This window comes from Castanea sativa, chromosome 5 (genome assembly GCF_040712315.1).
Source record: "Castanea sativa cultivar Marrone di Chiusa Pesio chromosome 5, ASM4071231v1".
NCBI classification, from domain to species: Eukaryota; Viridiplantae; Streptophyta; class Magnoliopsida; order Fagales; family Fagaceae; genus Castanea; species Castanea sativa.
Genome location: NC_134017.1, coordinates 46,058,994 through 46,080,560, shown reverse-complemented (window position 1 = coordinate 46,080,560; position 21,567 = coordinate 46,058,994). Strand labels below are relative to the sequence as shown.

Here is a 21,567-nt window from a genome sequence, read left to right as displayed (position 1 = left end):
CGTGACAAAAAGGGATAGAAAAGTTTACATACTTGTGCTCCTATACAATAGAATCAAAACAATTTAGCGAGGACAACTATGCTACAACAAAGGCCTTAAATAGCAGCCTAGCACCAAAATCTATAAAAACAAATTGAACAGGGAATAGTATCAAGTAAGATAAAACAGTCTGTTGAAAGACTCGTAAGAAAAAAGTGAAATTAAGAGGAGAAGATTTTTCTTATTGTTTCAGCCAACATAGTGCAAACACTGTTGCAAAGTCCAAATCACAAATTCTCCTCCTATAAACATATCAACACTAAAAACAATCAAACATTGTCCCCACAAAACAAACATCGGAATCTTATAAAAAAAGCATATGTTGCTTAGTATATTTGAGTCCTAAATAGCAAAAAACTACAGAGTAACAACGAACTACATAGAATATTGACATTATCAATTCACTTTCAATGACTACGAAAGCAATGACCAACAATCTAAGATTATGAATTAAAATCCAGAGAAATAAGTTAAAACCAATAGAAATTTTAAATCCTCACTCGCTGAGACTAAAACTAAACCAATAATCTGCCTAAAAGCCAAAAACAAAACCTAGGAAAAGCAGTGAAAGACCCAGGAATTAGAAAGAACTAAACACGAAAAAAAACTATCTTTAAAATTCTTGTGATTGTAAGAGAATATATGTTAGGAAAAAAGAGTTTATTGCCAAATCAGGCTCCATTGCAAAGCAACACAAAAATCTTGCTACCTGTAGACAGGCAGTGAGTAGCAAATCCAAAATGGGCATGAAAAGCAACAGAGGGTAACAAGGCTAAAATAATATCAAGAAAAAATTAAAAAACAAGACAATATCACAAATGTACAAGTACTTCATGAAAGCACAAACCCCCAGTGGCATTGGCAATCACTTCTCACATGAGAAAACTGAAAATAAAAAAATCGCACAGCTACACAGTTTAGAACAACGTTAATTTACAAGATTTAAAAAAAAAAAAAGAATAAACAACAAGACTACTCAAAAGCATTTTTCATTAAGAAGCAACAAAAACAAATCAACCCCAGTCAAAGTACAACAAATGAATCATCTCTAGAATTAAAACTTAGATTAAAAAATTGATAACAAAGAGAGAATATAAATACACACATATATATATATGAGAAAATCAACAATCCCAAAGGGCAAATCAAGTAATTAAGGGAGAATTAAGATCAAATGAAAATAAAATCTAAAACACAGCAGCAATATGAATATCTCTATTCAATATAAAATTTTTAAGTCATAAAAACAAGAAAATTACTAACAAGTCAGGTAGAGCTGGAAATATTTAAAACCAGACAAATGGAGCCAGAAATACACACAATCCAAGCACCAATTAGTGTTTACAAAGCGAATTTTAAAATTTTAAAACCCATAATTACACCCATCTAGAAATAGAAGACAGTGCTATTACAGGAGTGAAGTAAATCATTCTAAAAAAAACCCTTCTTCACTGCAACAGATGCTGTATAAGAGCTGTTGAGAACCAAAATCGGTAAAGTGAATCGAACAAAGAACAGTATAGTATCATATATGAGGAAACAGTTGATTAGAAGACTTGTAAGTGAAAAAGTGGAATCAAGACAATATGAGAAGAGTTTTCTTATAGCTGGAGTCAACACAACCCAAGTTTGAGAATCACAAACCCAAAAAATGAACATCACCAACTTACATAAAAGCATAAGTTAGTGCTCCATTTATGAGTCCAGAAAAGCAAAATCTTCATACTAATAAAGACTTGATTGGACATTAACACTATCAGCCCACCCACTTTCTATGACTAGGACAAAAATTGCAATGGAAATTTCAAACCTTAGCCAAGTGAGTCAAGAATTTATGATACTCCTGGAAACTATAGCATAAGAAAACTAGTAATAGACACAAGTATTAGATTGAGCTCAAACAAGACTAAGCTAGGCGCATCCAAAAAAAAAATCAGTTCCCATAAACAAATCATGATTGAGATGTTTAACTTGAACTGAGAATTGTAGTAGTTACATACAAGCAGAGGAACTACTATATGTCAATAGCATCCGACATGTTTAAGGTGCATCCATTTAACTTCAACAGCCTAGCTCACCCCTGCTGCTTGCCTAATGTTTGGTGCAAATTAAATCAATCAGCAAGATTCTAAATTAACATATATTACGGCACAAATCTACAGACATTAAATCCAATAGCCAAAAATTGAATAAAACAGCAAGACAAAGGAACAAGAAATGCAATAAAAGTTTCAAAAGCAAACTCAATGCAACTGAAATTTATAATCCACCCCAAAATCGAAACCTAGGAAAAGCAGTGAGACCCAAGTATTAGATAGAATTAAAACAAGAAAAAAACTATCATTAAAATTCTTATGAATGTAGGAGAGACAAACAGATATGAAAGGATTAAAAAAAAAAAAAAAGCATATTGCCAAATGAGACTCCACCACAACACTCCAAATAAATCATGCTTCCTATAGCCCGAAAATAAATGGCAATCCAAACTGGACATGGAGTTGCCACCAAAACAGGATAACCAGGTTCAACTGAAAGCAAGAAAACGTCAACAAACACAAGACAATAAGATTCATGTACAAGAACTACATAGAAGAGCAAACCCTTGGTGATGTTGGCATTGGATTTCGCATGAGCAAACTGAAAAACACAATCGCAGCTACACAGCTTAAGAAATTTTTTAAATTACAATAATTTAACTTTTTGAATAGAGAAAAGAAAAACCAACATGACTACACAAAAGAATGTTTCAGTGACAAGCAACAAAATCAAATCAACCTTAGTTAAAGCACTGCAAATGCATCAACTCAACAATTAAACAAACAATAAGAATGCAGCCTGAGAAAACACAAATCCCAAGCTCCAATAACAACATATAGGCTAAAATGCAAATACACCTTTTTAAGTATGATAGAAATTCATTGTAGTCCTCTAATTTTAAAATTATTCAATTGATTCTACTAATTTTTTTAATTTATTCAATTTAGGTCTTCAGTCCAATTTTGTTCAAAAATTTCCATTAAGTATGCAATTAACTAATGAACAAAGATTTTTTGAAATTTTTTTTTTAATGAAATTGGATGAAGGCAAATGGTGTTCTAAGTTTGACAGAAATTCATTTCAGTCCTCTAATTTAAAATTTTTTCAATTCAATCAGACAATTTGTGACCTGTATATGACTTGTTCATATAATAAGAAAATATTGCAATTCTAAGCGAGTCTACTAAATCAAGTAGCTGGTGGTATTGTAACATTAAAAATTTCATTAAATAAACTTTGTATTGCTATACTAGGTAATCTAGTATCCTTATGCATGAAGATAATCAATTCGGTCGTTGTAGTTGGACTCTATTATGGATTTCATTGGAATAAAAAGGGCCAAAAAAAATTATAATTAATCATTGAAACTGTGCATCTTTTGAAGTATTGAAGGAACTACTTGGTTCTACCTATATGCCATGCCTTGAAATTGACAACATATATGAAGAGAAAATTACTTAAGTCCTAGCCTCGAGAGTAAAGAAATTGAGCATAATTCTTTTTCATGCCAAAACGTGTATGGCACCATGAACCACTAAGAGATAGTTCCAACATGTACATAATGAAAAAAAATATGCAACATTTCAAATGCAGCAAATTCTATTCTATTGTACATCAACAAATTCAAATTCAAGAAACATGTTGGAGAAAATTTAATCAAAATTTGTGGCTGATCCTAATCAAATTAAAAAGAAATTCTAAGCATCACCACACACCCTTGGTGCAATGGTCACTCCACAATAAGTGTTTGTGGGCTATGGAGGGCAAGGGTTGGGGTTCAAGTTTTCAAGAGAGTTTTACACACATATATACTTAAATAAGGCTAGAGTAGAAATTCTATCTTCTATCAAATAAAAAAAAATAAAAAATAAAACTAAGCCACTTATTTGAAATGAAATTAACTTTTTGTATTTATTAACTAAAAAGAAAAGAAACCAAATAAGGAAATATAACATACAAAAAGCAAATTTAGCTGCATGAAAAAAGAAATAAAAACTATACAAAATTAATTAAATAAAACAGGTAAATGACAAAAAAAAAATGGGATTTAGGTTTTGCCCAAAAATGCGTATGCACCATTATGCCAATGTACATATCTAGGGTTTCAACCCGACTCCTAGATATGTGTCATGCACAGAAAACAACAATGAAGCACAAAGAAACAACATGTTATCACTCAAGAAAAAAATATCACAGGTTATATAAAAAAGAACAATGAAAAGAACATAAGACAATAATAAAGTATATAAACAAAAGTACATTTTCCTTGGGTTGATTTTGCCCTTGTATTGTGTATATGTTTCTTCTCAATAGGATATATTTTTCCTCAACTTTGGACAGGTCCAACAAATTACGTACTTCATGAATTGGGCTTCATAGGCCATTTTCAATCTTTATACAGATTAATCTCCATAGTTAATAACCATTATTTACACAAAATGGGCCAAAACATAGAGAACTACTCAAAGGCCGTGACATTTACAAGTTAAACAAGACATTCAGCCATAAATTACCCTGTTTTTAGTTTTCATTTTAAACAACAAGTTCAAATGTTGGTCTCAAAAGCACCAAAATTATATTTACTAAATGCATATTTTTTATGACTTAAAGCTACAATAATCATATAATTATCAAGTAAATTATATGAGCAATTATATAATTATGAAGTCAGTTTCACACTTCCACTTCTCTAGCCAAGCAGAGATTAAACGTAGAGTTTCTTAAAGACTACTTTGTTTCTATGCTCAACTGCATAAGTTGGGCTCATGCCTAGATTTTTATCAGAGAACCCATTGAGCCATTGAGCCAAGTTCAGAGAATGGAATAACTTACCTGTAATGTTCTTTGGCAGAACTATAATTGTTTTGCTGCAAGTAAGCCCAGGCCAATTTCCCAAATATTCTGCATTGATAAGAGTATCAAAATAATGTAAGCGCCTTGGAATATTTAGCAAGTATGAAAGCAGAAAAAGAATAGATGCAACATCCACTTTGAAATCTCCTGTTTCAACAGTTATTTGAACCTTCTTCCCTTGTGATCTAGCTGTCTTTGCCCTCCTTCCACTGAAAACTATACCTTCTTCAATATGCTTTAGCTTGAGCTGAAGCATTTCAATCTCTTCTTCAACCCTTTCAGATCTCTGTAAAATATAAGAAATTCTTACATGCAAATACATGCATGTAATATCCATAAATGTTCAGTAGAAAAACAATACATGACTTAAACAGCCTCATAGCAACTAGTTGATACCAAGATATGTAACCAAAATCCTAAAACATAAATAGGAGTTAGAAGCAAATACATAATTATGCATGACACGCTTTTTAGTCCCATAAAACTCCTAGCACCTTGCTATGCATATACAAAACTAATTTGATGCAAACTAAATTAAATTCTTACCATTATCCTAGATATCAAAGACAATGAAAAGCTTACAAATCAAATAAAATTCTTCTAGATGCTACATGAAACATAATAATATGCATACACCAATATAGGCTGGCCTTGCCTCTGTCGCTCCTAACATTTTACTAGATACAAAAACTTGCGCATGTTATTAGGAGTAAAACATTTTTCTGGACTATGTATTTCAGCGGGGTCTTATTAGGGGTAAACTAAATGAAATAAGACCTTTAGAGCAGCTGCATCAGTCATCGCAAACTTGCCATCTATTTTGCACAAAAAACTACTTTTTCTATTTTACACACCCATTTTTACAAAACACCGACATCAGTTTATCTATTTTACACATTTATTCAATAAAATATTCATTCTTTTACAATTTTTTATTAATTACTCACTCACTACCCCTCTCGCACAGACCCAACACTATAAAAAAAAATACTAAAATATTAAATGCACGAGCTACAATAACCGTGCATACGTGCACAGTTACTGTAGCACTTGTGCATTTATGCACAATTTTACACCCACTAAGTCAAAATGTGCATATCTCTACACTTTTTCTATTTTGCACTTACTGATGCAAGTGCTCTTATATCAAAGAGTGCTAGATCGAGACCAAATACCCACCACCTTTTAGGGAGTTGCAAAGCAAAATAACTCTTGTTTTGAGGCATAAACCACCCGTCCAACCAGCTTTTATGACATATAAACCTTATAAATGTATTAAGACCATCAACCTAATCTACATTCAAAAAGAGAATATTATTTCACCATAGTGACAATCTAGACAGTTACAAAGTTTAAGGGCTTCTCAATGCGCAAAACTAGAGTCTAAAAAATTGATACTAGTTCATGTTATCAAATAAATGCAGTAATAAATTCATAAATGAAAACAATAGAATCAATTCCAACAACTTTTCTCTTTTGTGGAGGAACAAAAGTAAATCATGAAAGGCTCAGATTAAGAATTTATACAAACCATGGTTTCCAGGAATAACAAAACATTGAGGTCCATCATATTGCTTCGGTTTAGACACCCCACATGGTACCTTAGGCTTGTTTATAGTTACGTGCTCTGGCTTATACTCAAAAGGTTGGAAGAAGTGCCTTTCATATGTGATTAGAGATTTAGATTAATGGGATTGAAATTCCCATCAATTTAAATCCCTTCAATTTGGAAATTATTAAAATTTCTCAAATTCTTCATCCAATCACAACCTTACAGATCAATTCAGCTCCCAACGATAGACATTAAGGTATCCAATTCTGAAATTAAAAATAAAAGATAAAAATAAAAAGTTCAAAAATCACAATTACTTGGAATTTTCGTTTTCGGTATTCTTTTTTAGTAATGACTACAAGATTCAAATCTTCTGTTATTCATTACTTACTTTAACAAAACATCAAGATCAAAAAGGTTACATCAACAGCAAGCATTATATAAATTAGTGTCAACTTTTTTTTAATGAGTATAAAACAAGTGTTAGCTTATAATTTCCAGTAAGCTTAATTACATGCAATCACGTCATGTTATGAATCTTGAGTAAGAGTTTTCAACATATGAATCATATGTTTCCCATCTCTACAGCAACAAGATCTAGTATCTTATCTCTAAACCTTTATAGCTGATACTAGCATTTCAATCAACTAACCTTTCTAAGGTGATGAAATATATGTAACTAGCTAAATGGCAAATCACAAAGAATGGCAAGTAAAATATAAGAAACTGTTATTGGATGAAACTAGTTTTAGTTTTACCTGGTTTTATTGGATGAAATTGGATGAAAATATTTGATAGCCTCAATTGCCTCATCAGATCAATCTAATTGTTTCATCACAATTGCCATGTCTTTCACGACGCTATCAACCCGGTCCCCAGCAATTATGGCAGACCAGAACATGGAAATTGCTTTTCTTGGATCCTTGTCTATCAACTGTAGTTGGAGAAACAAACATTTAATAACATATATAATCAATACAGAATGAAAAACAACAAAAATTCCAGATGGGTAATCTTCAGACATGAAAAATATCAAATTTTGATGGGAGAAAGGTTTTGATCTCTAAATTCTATATGATCAGAACAGTTCAAATACATTTTCTTTGGCTCTTCTTAAAATTTTTTGATAAATGTTTCCTTGATTACTACATCTCTTTTCTCACTAATTTTAAGATAATCTTCCATAACAAGATCCAAATAAAGTTTCTTTGTGAACTCAAGGAATCAATTTGAGCTACAAAGAACAAAATTTTTTTTTTTTTTTAAAGTAGTTATACACGAGAGATCACATTAATCAATAAACTTCGTTTGCCACAAATTTCAGAGGAGAAACATAGATAATGAATGAAAAATATTTTAAAACATCAGGAACATGAAAAATGATTCAAATCCTTATACATTTGAAAGGATATTCCACACTAATTAGCACAAGAAATGTGGAAGCACTTGTAAGTCGAGTTGCTAGCATCCGCAAATAATATGTAAGGAGTCATGGTCATAAGATTAAAATTCCGCATCCAACTTCTATTGGTTATGAAAAAAAAAAAGCTCTAAACTTTTAGGGTGTTGATACAAAAAGGTCACTATACTGCATAGAAACCATTTCTCTTCCTCTAGCACGTGTGAGCATCTCTCGTAGTAGCTACAGACTACTTGGGTTTTTTTCTGTGTTTTCAACCCAAAAATTGCTTTCACAGCAGTCTAAGAAAAGCAGTAAAAGCTAAAGAAAGTACTGAATAATGACTATCATCACTGCCTAAAATTTATTCGGAAAAAATAAATTAATGAAGTAGCCAATCGCAAAAAAAGGTTTTGCTAACAATAGCAAAAATTTAATATCACATACAGTGAATCGATTCGCAGCTGATAAATTTATAACAATAACAAGTTGGAAATACAAATTTGAAGCCAGGACCATCCACCCTATCATGTTTTCTATCAATTCCAAAGACATGCACACAGAATCAATTATTCATTGGAAAAACGGGGTGTGGAGAAGAATCAATGATTCATTGGAACACTTAAAAAGCAAAAGCAAATTGAATTTTAAGGGTAAAACACGACCAAAAATAAGATTAACCAATAAGCTAAAGCTAAAAGTTGATATCCCTTAATACTGTGCACACACCTTACATAATCACAATCTAGAAGCCAAGATCTACATATCAAAAGTAGACAAAAAAAGTTCTCAAACTTGATCAAAATTTAAGTGCGAAACATTACTGCCAGACTTACAAAATGTTGTTTTGTAATAAAGAAGCATCTGATTGTCAAGGAAAGCTGCAAGAAAATCATTATTGGTTCATTTCATTCGAAGATAATGTTACCTGAGGGTTCTGCAAGTTGAAAACAATCAGATTAGGATCTGTAGTGCCAACAACCATTAGGGGATGCCACACTGTAAAAGAATAACAGCGGTTAGGGAGTTGTTGAGTATGCACAAGATTTGACTACCTTGTATCCCGGTACCTAATAATTGGAAGGAAACCAACAGAACAATTAGCGGTCAAGGGCACAAAAGCATCAAGTTGTAAACATAATAGATCAAGAGCATGCAAAACAATATAGAGTGCAAAAGAAATCATATGTTGGATAATTATGTCATAAATAGTGAGCCAAAAAATGTTCAAGTATATAGAATAATAAAAAATATTCACAATCAGCAACAAAATCAGTAAAAACCACACCTATGAAAGCACAAAAAACCCCATTAGTCTAAACCATATGAAAGCACAAAATAAATCCATTAGTCTAAATTATTATCCTTGACTTCCATGCCAGCGGCGGCATGGAAAACCCCCTCGCCAGGAAAAATATTGTTGTTGTTCAAATCTGGCAGTCACTTTCCTAAGAATCTTCAAACCCTTTTCTTGAATTTCCAAGAAAAGTGTTCTTTTTTCAGTTGTTGGAGAGCCACTTTCTATTTAAGGATAAATTAGAGCATTCAGGAAGAGAGAGAGAGAGAGAGAGAGAGGATCAGATTTTAGAGTGATCATATTAATCAATAAACTTCATGCCACAAATTTTAGAGGAGAAACATAGAAAATAAATGAAAAATCTTTTAAAACATCATGAACATGAATATTAATTCAAGTCCGTATGCATTTGAAAGAATATTCCACACCAATTAAAAAAAAAAAAAAAAGGCATTCAAAATTATACAAAATTTAAAAGTCTAGTTAATAAAAATCAATAACATTCAACCTCACAAAAGGTATGCTCATAATTTATCACCTGCAACATTCGTCAGAACCAAGAAGAAGGATATCTGAAAGAAGAATGAAAATCCCACTAAAATTTTAGAGAATTAGGTTTTGGAAAATTCTAAGCCTTGAGTCAAAGCTTACATAAAACTTGTAAAAGGCTCAATATCAGTATTTTAAAGAGAGAGAGAGAGAGAGATCATGCCATACAGAAAATTAGAGAGAGAAAATACTTGCTGTCTGAGTAAAGAGAAAACACCGAAGCCACAAACCAGCCCACTGCCTTTCAATTTCCTTCTCTCAACCTTCAAGAAAACCATCATTGCTAATTCCCTTTCTAACCGGAGAAAGAAAATTGGGAAATTTGCCTCACCCAGTCTCCCCTCTCTGGCCTTTGCCTCTATCTTACTTTGTTGGCTTGTTGCTTCATATGGTATGAATTGGCATCATTTTGTCCCACCACTTGAATAAACCAAAACACTGTTTCAAAGCCTCCTCACGATTTTCATATAGTTAGTTGAGCTAATAGATAGAAACATGGTATAAATTTATCTAGCCACATGGCAAAATAAGCAGTGTTCAACAAAAAGTAAAACAATTTGCTTCCATATTAATATATTATTCTACTTGCTAACGCGTGCAATGAACAGGGTAATTTAACAAATAATATATATTTACTTCGCTTTAAAAATACTCACTTCAAAACGAATTGGCTGACCTTCCACTCATAATAAGACTCAACATACTCAAAAATTGGAATCATGTTTGAGTGTAGGAATATCAAACAACTTGCATATGAACTACTGCAAAAATGTTAGAAGAACGAAATATATCATAAATGAAAGTTTCCTCTGTAATAGAATACATATGCTAATAGACAAATATATCAATTCATTCCATTATGTTTCTTTGATCTTTTACTTATTAGGAAAAAAAAAAGCAATGGTATAAGTATAACAATCAACTTATTGAATTTGATTCAAATACATCTTAGAATACAAAAAGAAGAAACTCACCTTTTCGTCCAACCTTAGAAGTGTCAAGCGAGGAATAGCAAATAATCCAAGAACTTTAATTTGGTTTAGGTTGGACTCTTTTCATATGCAATGCACTAGAGTCCTAGCTATTGTAGACAATAGTCTGGGATGATGATAAACACCATCCCCCTTGGATCATGACAACAGAAACCACCTACAGAATCTAACATTTTGTGAGATAAAAGTGATGAAAATTCAACTACAAATTGTAGACCACTGAATTCATTTGATGGAGGCAGTTACACTTAAATTATTGTTAATTAATTGTCAAGCTTTAGAATCAGACTCAATTGCAAGTTGGACTACAAATATCGATAACGTAATCAATTGCAAGTTATATAGCACAGTATAATTCCAAGCCAAAATTTGATTCTAAAACAGTAAAAAATTTAGGAAAAAAATTAGATCAAACTCAGATTTTTGCAGGAGAAGAAACTGCATTTTTTTCCCTGTCCTTTTATTCTACTTTATCCTCAAATATAATGAATAAATTAAAATTTTGGTAGACAACATAGATGAAAAAATTGATTTGCAACCCCAAATTCTTAAGGCAAAGCAAAATTGAGCTAGAGCAATCAATGTGTTAAATCTAGGAGTCTATACTTCCTTTTCACCTTTAGATGTCACTACGACTTCCTCCAAGTGCCAATTATACCGAAAATAATGTGACCTAAATGTAAATAAGCAGAATCTCACCAGCATGTTTAATACAAACACAAGTCAAACACTTACCCAACATAACTTTTTAAATGTAAATAATCAAGATATTACCAACATGTTTAACATAAACATAGGCCAAACACTTGCCCAACAAAACTTCTTGAGAGCAAAACCATAAAAACACGTAATAGAAGCAAACAACAACAAAATTACAACTCAACACAAAACCATAACAAACAAAAAATCCTACAGACTGAAGAAAAATTACATCTCAACACAAACAATTAACAACAAACTTAAGAAATTTCATAACTTTGTTTTATCAATATAGCAAAAATTAACTTCTGGAGCTTATAAAATCAACTCCACAAAAATCACACTTTAAAATCAAAGAACTTCAAAATTCAGATTTCTAATACTTTTCATCTTACCCATTTTTTAGTAACTAAACAGGTTTTCAATTAATTACACAAACTCCAACTGGTTACATAAGAAAATTTTAGAAATCCAAAGAAAACAAATCCAAATCTTAAATCTCACTCTTCACCATCATACGTTTTTAAAGCAAAGAAAGGAGCTTGGATATTGCTTGTGAGATCTTACCTGAAGAAAACCTTGGGCTGTTTCAAGAACACTTTCTCCATCTGCAATGTACATAAATGACGATTTTAGAAGCAGAACAAAAAAGCATTGGAATCATAATATACATAAAGGTGAGAGAGATGTGAGATCTGCTGAAACCTAATCTGCCATGTTTAGGGTTTGTCCAGATTGATAAAACTTTATCATCGATAATTTGTAAAAATTGGCGCTTTGGTTTGTACAAACTATTTTCAGTTAACCTATCATACTTCATTTGACATAAAAAAAATTTAGAGCCAGAATTGTAAAGATCTTGGACAAGAGTTGGGATTAGCAATTAAATATTCTCTTAACAAGAGAAATGACAATGAAATGAGGTATGACAAAATCTAAACTGCTGATATTGATCAAAATTAATATCCATAAATGAGGCATCAGAAAATTTGGTCACACACATATCCAATGAAACATGAGAGTGAAGGAAAGAAATTAAACTTAACAAAATAATCACCTTATTATTGAACAGAAAGCCACAATCCACAAATATGCTTCACCTGCAAGATTTTCCATTTAAAAAATGGAAGTATTAAGATGTAAAAATTATATATATATATATATATATATATATATAAGATTATATTAACAACTAAAAATAAATTATATGAGAACATTAATCATCCTCGCGAAGTCAAAGAATCATGAATCTAGAATTAATGTGAGAGAATGACAAAGGCTTCTTTTGTTCAAAGAAGAAAGATGAGATGAAATCCAAAACCCATGACGAAAATGAATTAAACAAGAATGCCAAAAGAGAGCAATGAAAATCCCTAATCAAAGCACAATACTAATCTTATTCATATAAGAATTTTGATTATAGACAGACTTAGAGTAGATATTTTAACATATAAAATATCAGTTTACAATGATAGTCTCTTAGAATTTGTTTGCTAAAGACAATATCTACCCACTGAAAACTTCTAACAATGATAATATCTTTCAACAGTATGCAACTAAGTTTTTCTAAGACACTGTCATAACAATTAAATTTTCGAAAAGATGATGCCTTATGATGCAATTGAAGCTCTTCATCAAACACCTACAACCATCCACAATTCAGATTTTATTATAAGATAAGATTATAGGTCCAAAAGATTAAAATCCAGTAAATCAAGGTTATATAGGTAACAAATAGAACACCCTATATCACCATTCCAACATTCCAAGTGTGACCACCGCATAAAGCTCAAAATAAAAATAAAAAATTTAAACTCTGCCACTTGCCCTACCAAGCATTCAAAAGAATATTCATCTGCTGCCAACATGTCATGATTGAGATTGTTTCAAAACAACGAACAAAAAAAACAATTCTCTAAAAGTAAATCCAATACTTCACTAGCATTAAGAACAATGATGTTTAAAGCATACAACCCATTTCTTTTATGGCTACTAAATGACAAAATTGATGATCTTGTATTCTGAAAATTTGTGAGAAGTACAAGTAGATGGCAGTGGAAAAAAAACAATCAGGACAAACAAGCCAGGTAGTGAAGGAATTAGTTAAAACCAAACAAATAGAGCCAAAAAATACACATAGAGCCAAAAAATACATACATTCCAAGCACCAATTTGTATTTACAAGGTAAATTAACAAATTTTAGACCCATAATTTTTTGTGATAAGTGACAATCAAAAAGTTAAGAGCCATAATTACCAACCTTATTGAAGAGAACTGAATCAATCTAGAAAAGCCAACTTCACAGCAACACATGCCTTAAGAGAGCAGCCGAGGACCAAAATCTATAACCATTTTCAGGTCACACACTATTAAATAAAATCCCAACACCAATAGGAGGCATTGCCAACCAATCAAAGGTTCGAGAATTACAATAAAGGTCTCAAAACCTCACTCAGTGAGACAGGAACTCTTGGAAAATGAAATCTGGAAAAGCAGTTGCAAGCCCTAAAATTAGAAGGAATTAAAAAAAAGGAAAAATATTATCCACAAGATTGTAGGAGAGAAAAAGAAAACAAGAGGCAAAGAAAGGTTACTTTCCAATCACTCCACTGGTTAACCCCCCTAGCACCCAGAACAAACAAAAAACACATGCTTACAGAAGACAGATTAAGTGGCTTTCCGATATTAAAATTCAAACTGGATATGGAGCTGACAGAATAGGATGCCCAAGCTCAACTGAAACAAATAAACATCAGTAGAAACAAGACAAGAAGGCAAATGTACAGGAGGGAAGTGCAAACACTCAGCAGCGCCAGCTTTGAATCCACTACATGTAGCAAACTGAAAATGCACAGACCCCCAGCTACACAGTTCAAAAAAAGTTCGACTGACAAGTATATTTCTAAATAAATAATAGAAAAAGTAGCCAACACAACTTAAAAGAATATACGAATGAGAATGAAAAATCAAACAAACCTTGCACAAAAGGATGCAAACGCATCACCCCTAGAATTAAGTAGATCATACTAAAAAAATCATTTAATAATAAATACATTAATAAAATAAAAGAGAAAATAAACAATCCCAAACAACAATTGTCAAAGTGTAAATTGGAAACAAGTGGTCAAGCTAGAAGCAAAATCAAAACTGAGTTTGCATAGAAAGCCAAATTCTTCTCGGCTGCCTGGTATTTGGAAACAAGAAAATTAGTTAGCAGCAATCCAAGTTAACAAATAATGACACAAATCCAAAACAAAAGCTAAATCCATGCAAATATCAAAAAGCCCAACTCATGCCAGGAGAAGAGAAAGCCAAACCTTTATTGATTTCCCTCTACAACCATATTCTGCTATATTACTACCCCACACTAATAAATTGTCATTGTCCGATTAGCCTATGAAATTGATATTAAGGTTGCCAAAACATAATGGCCAAAAATTATACAAGGCAACAACACAAAAGCATAAGAATTGTAAAAGAAACTATAAAGAATTGAAAGAATTAAAGCAACAAAAATATATATATATATATATATATCTTCAAAAAATTCTGATGATTCTAGGAGAGAAAAACAAACATGGTGAAACCCTAAATTTAAAACATTAATCATAAACAGGCAGAGAAATCACTAACGAATTGAAAAAAGAAACCCTAAATTTTGAGATTCCAATTCACAAGTACGTACTTTGGCAGCAAATCCCAATTCCAAAAAGACTGGTCCTGCAGAGTACAAGTGATAGAAAAAGTGTTTTAACACTTGTCAGCAATCTCTCAAAAATAGCAGGTACCTTCGCCATATTGTTATGGCATTTTCTAGCTGATATAAAAAACTACAGGGCCTATTATACTTTTTCCACTTCAAGACATAAGGACTGACACTCTATCTCAAATGGCATCACCTCTCCTCAAGTATGGTTATGGATTCAAAACCTACTATATGCTTTTGTTGAGGGGACGAGGGGCAACAGAGACTAATGCTTGTGTTGTGATGACATATCAAACAATATTTGAAAGACTAGTAGTCTTCCATCATATACAAAAATAATTTTCAATGACCATTATTAATACATCTTTGCTAATACATGATATGACAAGACACTACATAAAACATAATCCAAGCACTGGATTAATTTTTTTTTTTTTGATAAGTAACGAAAATTTTATAAGCAAAGAGAAACAGCAAACCCGAGTACATTGGGAATGTACTAAGGTGGCACAAATCAAGCACTAGATTAAATTAAACTTGACTTCATAGTTGATAGCTAAATATAAATCGCACTTAAACTACCCAAACCCAAACATGGCTTTCACTATTGTCCAGTATGTAGATGTTAGCCTGCAATAGAGCCTATCATTGCATGGAGTCATTTAGACCTAAAAACATAAATGATTACTGACTCATTCTTGCCCAAATGATAAGCATGAAAGAGTTTTCTTAGATATAAGCAATGACCACATGTAATGGTAGCTATACTTTAGCAATATGAATTTATATTGGCCCATAAAATATTGTGATATCTAGCATGGACACCTACCAATACAGTCAAAAAACTTGATTGTTGGAACTAAGATAAATCCCTTTAATTTTTAAATGCTAGATTGATGAAAATGAGATGTTCTTACAAAAATTTAATGTCACATACAGTGAATTGATTAGCAGATGATAAATTTATAATAATAAGTTGGAAATACAAAAATAGTAATTTGTCGCATTTTATACCAACAGTATTTAAATATCATACACACAAAATTACCAGACACGCAGAACCAGACAATAGTGGACAAGCCAAACAGAGTCTAAAACACGTAATTCAAGCTTGTCATTAAGGTGAAGATAGAGACTTGAAATTTCGGTCAACAGAGGGTGGTTGACAGATCTCATGCAAATACATATACCAAGAAAAGAGATAAAAAAAAAAAAAAATCAGTTTCTAATTCAATAAACATGGATGACAAAAGACTTCCTCACAAAAGTGTGAAATCTACAAGTTGTGATTTCCTAGGTTAGCAATAAAAGAGATAACAAGAAAAATCTGTTTCTGAGCTCCTAGCCTAACATCAGCATTCTATATAAGTAACTAACAAAATCCATGTCTCAAGTTAGGTAAAACAATACCATTGAAGACTAGTTCAAAATCCAAAAAGAATTGGAAAAATTCAAAAAGAAAGAAAGAAAGAAGTATCACGTTCTGTATTAATTAAAAAGAGACCATGAGAGAAGCACTAACAAAACTAGTTCCAGGATTTGGCATACATGACAGAACCAAATCCATGTTAAAAGGCAATCCATCTATATACATATATATATATATATATATATATATATATATATATATATATGAAAGGCAGAACAAAAAAAAATTAACAGCACCTAAAATTAGGAACACAGAGATTTTGCAGGTATAGGTCCAAAGAATAGATTGTTCTCCACATACCTACATAGCAAGCAAGAATTTGTGAGTTGCTGTAGGCAGCACATAGTTCCTCCTTGCAACTTCTGAATCAAGTATCAAATGTTGGGACACAAATATTGCTAAGAAACAATATTATCAAATATTTAAAAACAAAAATGGAAAATCAAAGAGGATGAAAGAAGGGTACAGATCCTGCAGGCTGCAAGAGAGGATCCTGTAAAACATCAATGTCTGGAGATATATCCAGACAGATCCTACAAAACCATGTTTTCATATCTTCAATAAAACTACGAAGCAAACAAATTAATGAGCCTCAAAACACCCCCCCCCCCCCCCCAAAATATAATAATAATAATAAAAGATCACCACCAACAAAAACAGGTAAGTGGCAGGATGCGTCACACGGGACAGTAGGACGACTCTGAGCTACATTTAGAATTTCAGAATCCGAAAATGCAGTTGATTATTTGCTGGAGACAATAGGGAGGCCACTATCAGTATGATAGCTATATGCCTACAGCACAAGATTGTACATCTCTACATTCACAAATCATCTTTCCTAATATAATAGGAAATTGATTAACCCTTTGTTTACTGTATAAGACGGCATACAACAGTGAGAATCTTTAAAAGGTTCACCCCTTAAATATCAATACATTGAGAAAGAGTCTAAATCTAGTAAAATGAGACTCACAAGTGATGTATATCCAGATTAAGTTTGGGTGTGAGAGAGCACAAACTTTCCTACTAAAATAGGACAAGTTATCCCCTCATAAAGATCATGCTTTTCTATATGGGCAAGCACCCAAATTAAGAAACCTCTATGACAGCCTTCCCACTAGAGATGACTTTACCTGCAAGAAAGACAAAGGGTAAGGTCACCTCACTACAAATGTATCAGAAAATTAATATCCATAAATGAAGTATCAAAAAATTTGGTCACACATACATCCAATGAAACATGTGAGTGAAGGAAATGAATCAAACTGAACAAAATAATCACCTAATGAACAAACGGACTAAAAGCCACAATCCACAAATATGCTTCACCTGCAAGATTTCCCATTTGAAAAATTGAAAGTATTATGGTGTAAAAATTACAAATATATGTGTGTGCGCGCGTGTATGTATGTATGTATAAGAATATATAAGCTTAAAATAAATCATAAGAGAAAACATTAATCATCCTCACAAAGTCAGTGAATCATGAATTTAGAATTAATCTGAGACAATGACAAAAGCTTCTTTGTAGAAAGAAGAAAGATGAGAGCAAAATTATTTTTGATTTTGAAACGGAAAGAGAGAGCATACCCATCGTGTGTAAGTCAAAATCCCCTTTTACGTGTTTCTCCCTCCCTCTTTAAGTCTCTACTCAACATAGAAACGCCATACAAAGCCGGTATAAATTGACTTTTCTCCAACCATTCTTGTCCCCTCCCTCTTTGTTTCTCTCTCACTCAAATGCATCCAATCCATAATTGCAAAATCATTGAAAAGTATTAAAGAATGAACAATAGTGGGGAAAAAGCATAGGAACTATATATCACAAAATTGCACAACAAAATTAAAACAGGCACAAACAATTAACATAAGTTATACTATTAGCTTTTTATGATATAGCTATCATTTTGCAATTAAGGGTGAACAGACAGATTTTTACGAAACCATGATATTTGTATATTATTCCCCATCTACAAAAAATAACAAAACACTTATTTTCGAGAGAAGCACACAATGAAGAAAGGGGTTTTTGTTTGATTGAACTGTTGGTGGTAGCTAGCTAACCACTACAAAGGCAATCAATAAATTTATTGATACAGAGCAAAGCAAATAAATGCACCCTCCTTTTGTAGGACTAAATAGCTTTTTAAAAAATTAATAAAATAAAAGTATTAATGAAGCTGGCCTTCAAAATTTTTCAATCACATAGTGAAGCTAAAGTAACTAAAGTCCAAAATAACAACCAAATACACAAACAGAACTTATATGAATAATATATTTATGTTTGAGAATGATTAGATCAAATTAATTGCAAATTCAAAATTTGTAAATTTCAGTAAAATTTCCCTTATTCATGCCATTTTTTGCTTACAAAATTTGAAACAACAAAATCTACATCTTCAAAAAATAGGAAACCAAGGAAAAGAAGTCAAAGAACAAAGTATTAGAAAGAATTAAAGCAACAATACACACACGCACACACACACACACACACACACACACATATATATATATATATATATATAATTCTGATGATTCTAGGAGAGAAAAAACAAACATGGTGAAACCCTATATTTGAAACATCAGAAACAGGCAGAGAAATCAATAACGAAATTTAAAAAAAAAAAAAAAAACCTAAATTACGAGTTTCCAATCTACAAGCACCAACATTGGAACCAAATCCTAATTCCTAAAAGACTGGCTCTGCAGAGTACACGCGGATAGAAAAAGTGTTTTTACAGTTGTCAGAAATCTCTCCAAAATAGCAGGTACTTACGCCATAATGTTATGGCATTTTCTAACTGATATAAAAAACTACAGGGCCTATTATACTTTTACTGATACCAGGAAAAATGTTAAATCATGATTTTTAAACTCAAGCTTAAATGTAAAAGAAATTTCACTTGTAAAAAGAGTTCCAATAGCATACAGACATAAGCCACCAACCAAATTCATAAATATTGACAGTTCAATGGGGAGTCAAAAAGAAAGAATGATTGAGCAGATGAGAAGCCACATGCGGCTCAGTTTGCATTTCATAATGTTATCTGAAGCAGAATCAACATCATGAGTACTTCAAAAGATATTTAGAAATTAAAATGTGATTTACCACTTCAAGAGATAAGGACTGACACTCTTATCTCAAATGGTATCACCTCTCCTCAAGTATGGTTATAAATTCAAAACCTACTATGTGCTTTAGTTGAGGGGACGAGGGGCAACAGAGACTAATGCTTGTGTTGTGATGACATATCAAACAATATTTAAAAAGACTAGTAGTCTTCCATGATATACAAAAATAATTTTCGATGACATGTTATTAGTACATCTTTGCTAATACATGACATGACAGGACACTACATAGAACATAATCCAAGCACTGGATTAAATTAAACTTGACTTTTTAGTATTGTCCAATAAGTAGATTTTAGCCTGCAATAGAGTCATTTATTACATGGAGTCATTCAGACCAAAAAACATAAATGATTACTGACGCATTCTAGCCCAAATGATAAGCATGAAAGAGTTTTCTTAGATGTAAGCAATGACCACATGTAATGGTTTCTATACTTTAGCAATATCAAATTATATTGGCCCATACCATATTGTGATATCTAGCATGGACACCTACCAATACAGTCAAAAAACTTAATTGTTGGAACTAAGCTCAAGATAAGTCCCTTTAATTTTTAAATGCTAGATTGATGAAAATGAGATGTTCTTACAAAAATTTCAACTGCAAACCAATTTTGTTTGCAAGTCTATGCAATAATCATGTCTTTCCATAGACCATATTTTCTTTTAAGCATGCCTATTGGCATCAAAGTTAACTAACAGAATAAACCACCAAATCAACCCTACTAGAGCTGGGGGGGGGGGGGGAGGAAGTTCCAGCGCAACGAAGGCCCTTATGGTTCTAGGTGTAAAGAGACAACTTAAACTAAAGGGAAAGAACAAAGATAACTAGGAAACAGCAAGAAATACAAATGCACATTATAAATTATGAACAAGAGCTGGAAATATGAGTGATGTACAAAACATGCTTCACCAACCCAAAATAAAGAACGAAAAACCATTAACAACATACTAGAGATCAAATGTCAATATGTTACTTCTCAGGAAAGGGTGGAGGCAGTTATGCCAAGCACAACAGGTAGAACACGAGTGAGATCACCCCAAAAATAGAAAAATAGAGAGTACAAAAAGATATCAAAGTATCAAAATCAAAAGGGAATCAAAACCAATCTGAACAAAACTTCAAGAAAATTCAACTTGATTTCATTTGTTCTATGGACTTCTCTAAACCTTTAAAAGCCCCCTGTTCCTCTCCAACCAAATGCACAACATGAGACATTAAGAGGAGGCTCTCCATGCCAGCCCATCACCAAATGCATAGTGCTGCTTGCATGTAAACTATCTTGTTCCAAAATTATGATAGAGTATTACTTTATCCTCTCCGTGAAGTAGGGTATGTATCAGCTCCCAGTTTTTGTGGAGAAGAAGATTTAGACCCAATTAGTGTTTCTCCCCCCACTCCCCCTATAGTATTCTCATGAACTTAACATTTCAAGGAGATTAACTTCACATCCAAAAAGCAATCACTTTCCCAACCTAACCCCAAACATTTGAAGAATACATCATTAAATACGGGTACTTTAGGAAAATCACATGGTACATCCCAAAAAGAAAGGACAAGTAACATGGGACAGAGTACAAAAGTCTGCAAAGATTATAGATAGATTCTAAGAAAATCTCTTTAATAAGAAATAGCCCTCATGCAGAATATACCAGGATCCACAGGAATGTAGGTGCACCATATTGGCCCAAGCAAAAATATAGCAGGACAAACATTTATACTTAACATTTAAAGAACATCAACCAACAGTCCTCTGGACTGAATGAAACACAGTCAAATCTGATAATTCCGCTAAACCAGAAACATCACTTCAAAATCAAATATAAATTACTCAATGAACTCCTGAATGTGCCAAAGCATCTTAAAAGCAAAATACAA

General features: G+C 32.2%; 1 long non-coding RNA gene across 2 annotated transcripts; it reads right to left on the bottom strand.

The window, feature by feature from the left end:
- Positions 1-2,014: 2,014 nt before the first annotated feature.
- On the bottom strand, positions 2,015-10,132 carry LOC142633268 (uncharacterized). 2 transcript variants are annotated; one of them, XR_012843860.1, is made up of 6 exons: positions 9,918-10,132; positions 8,809-8,879; positions 7,240-7,415; positions 5,066-5,215; positions 4,909-4,977; positions 2,015-2,130 (listed from the first exon to the last, which is right to left on the bottom strand). It is a non-coding gene; the product is annotated as an uncharacterized LOC142633268 (long non-coding RNA). The 2 variants fall into 2 exon arrangements; XR_012843859.1 differs by lacking the exon at positions 9,918-10,132 and having other exon boundaries at positions 8,809-9,702.
- Between the last annotated feature and the right edge of the window lie 11,435 nt (positions 10,133-21,567).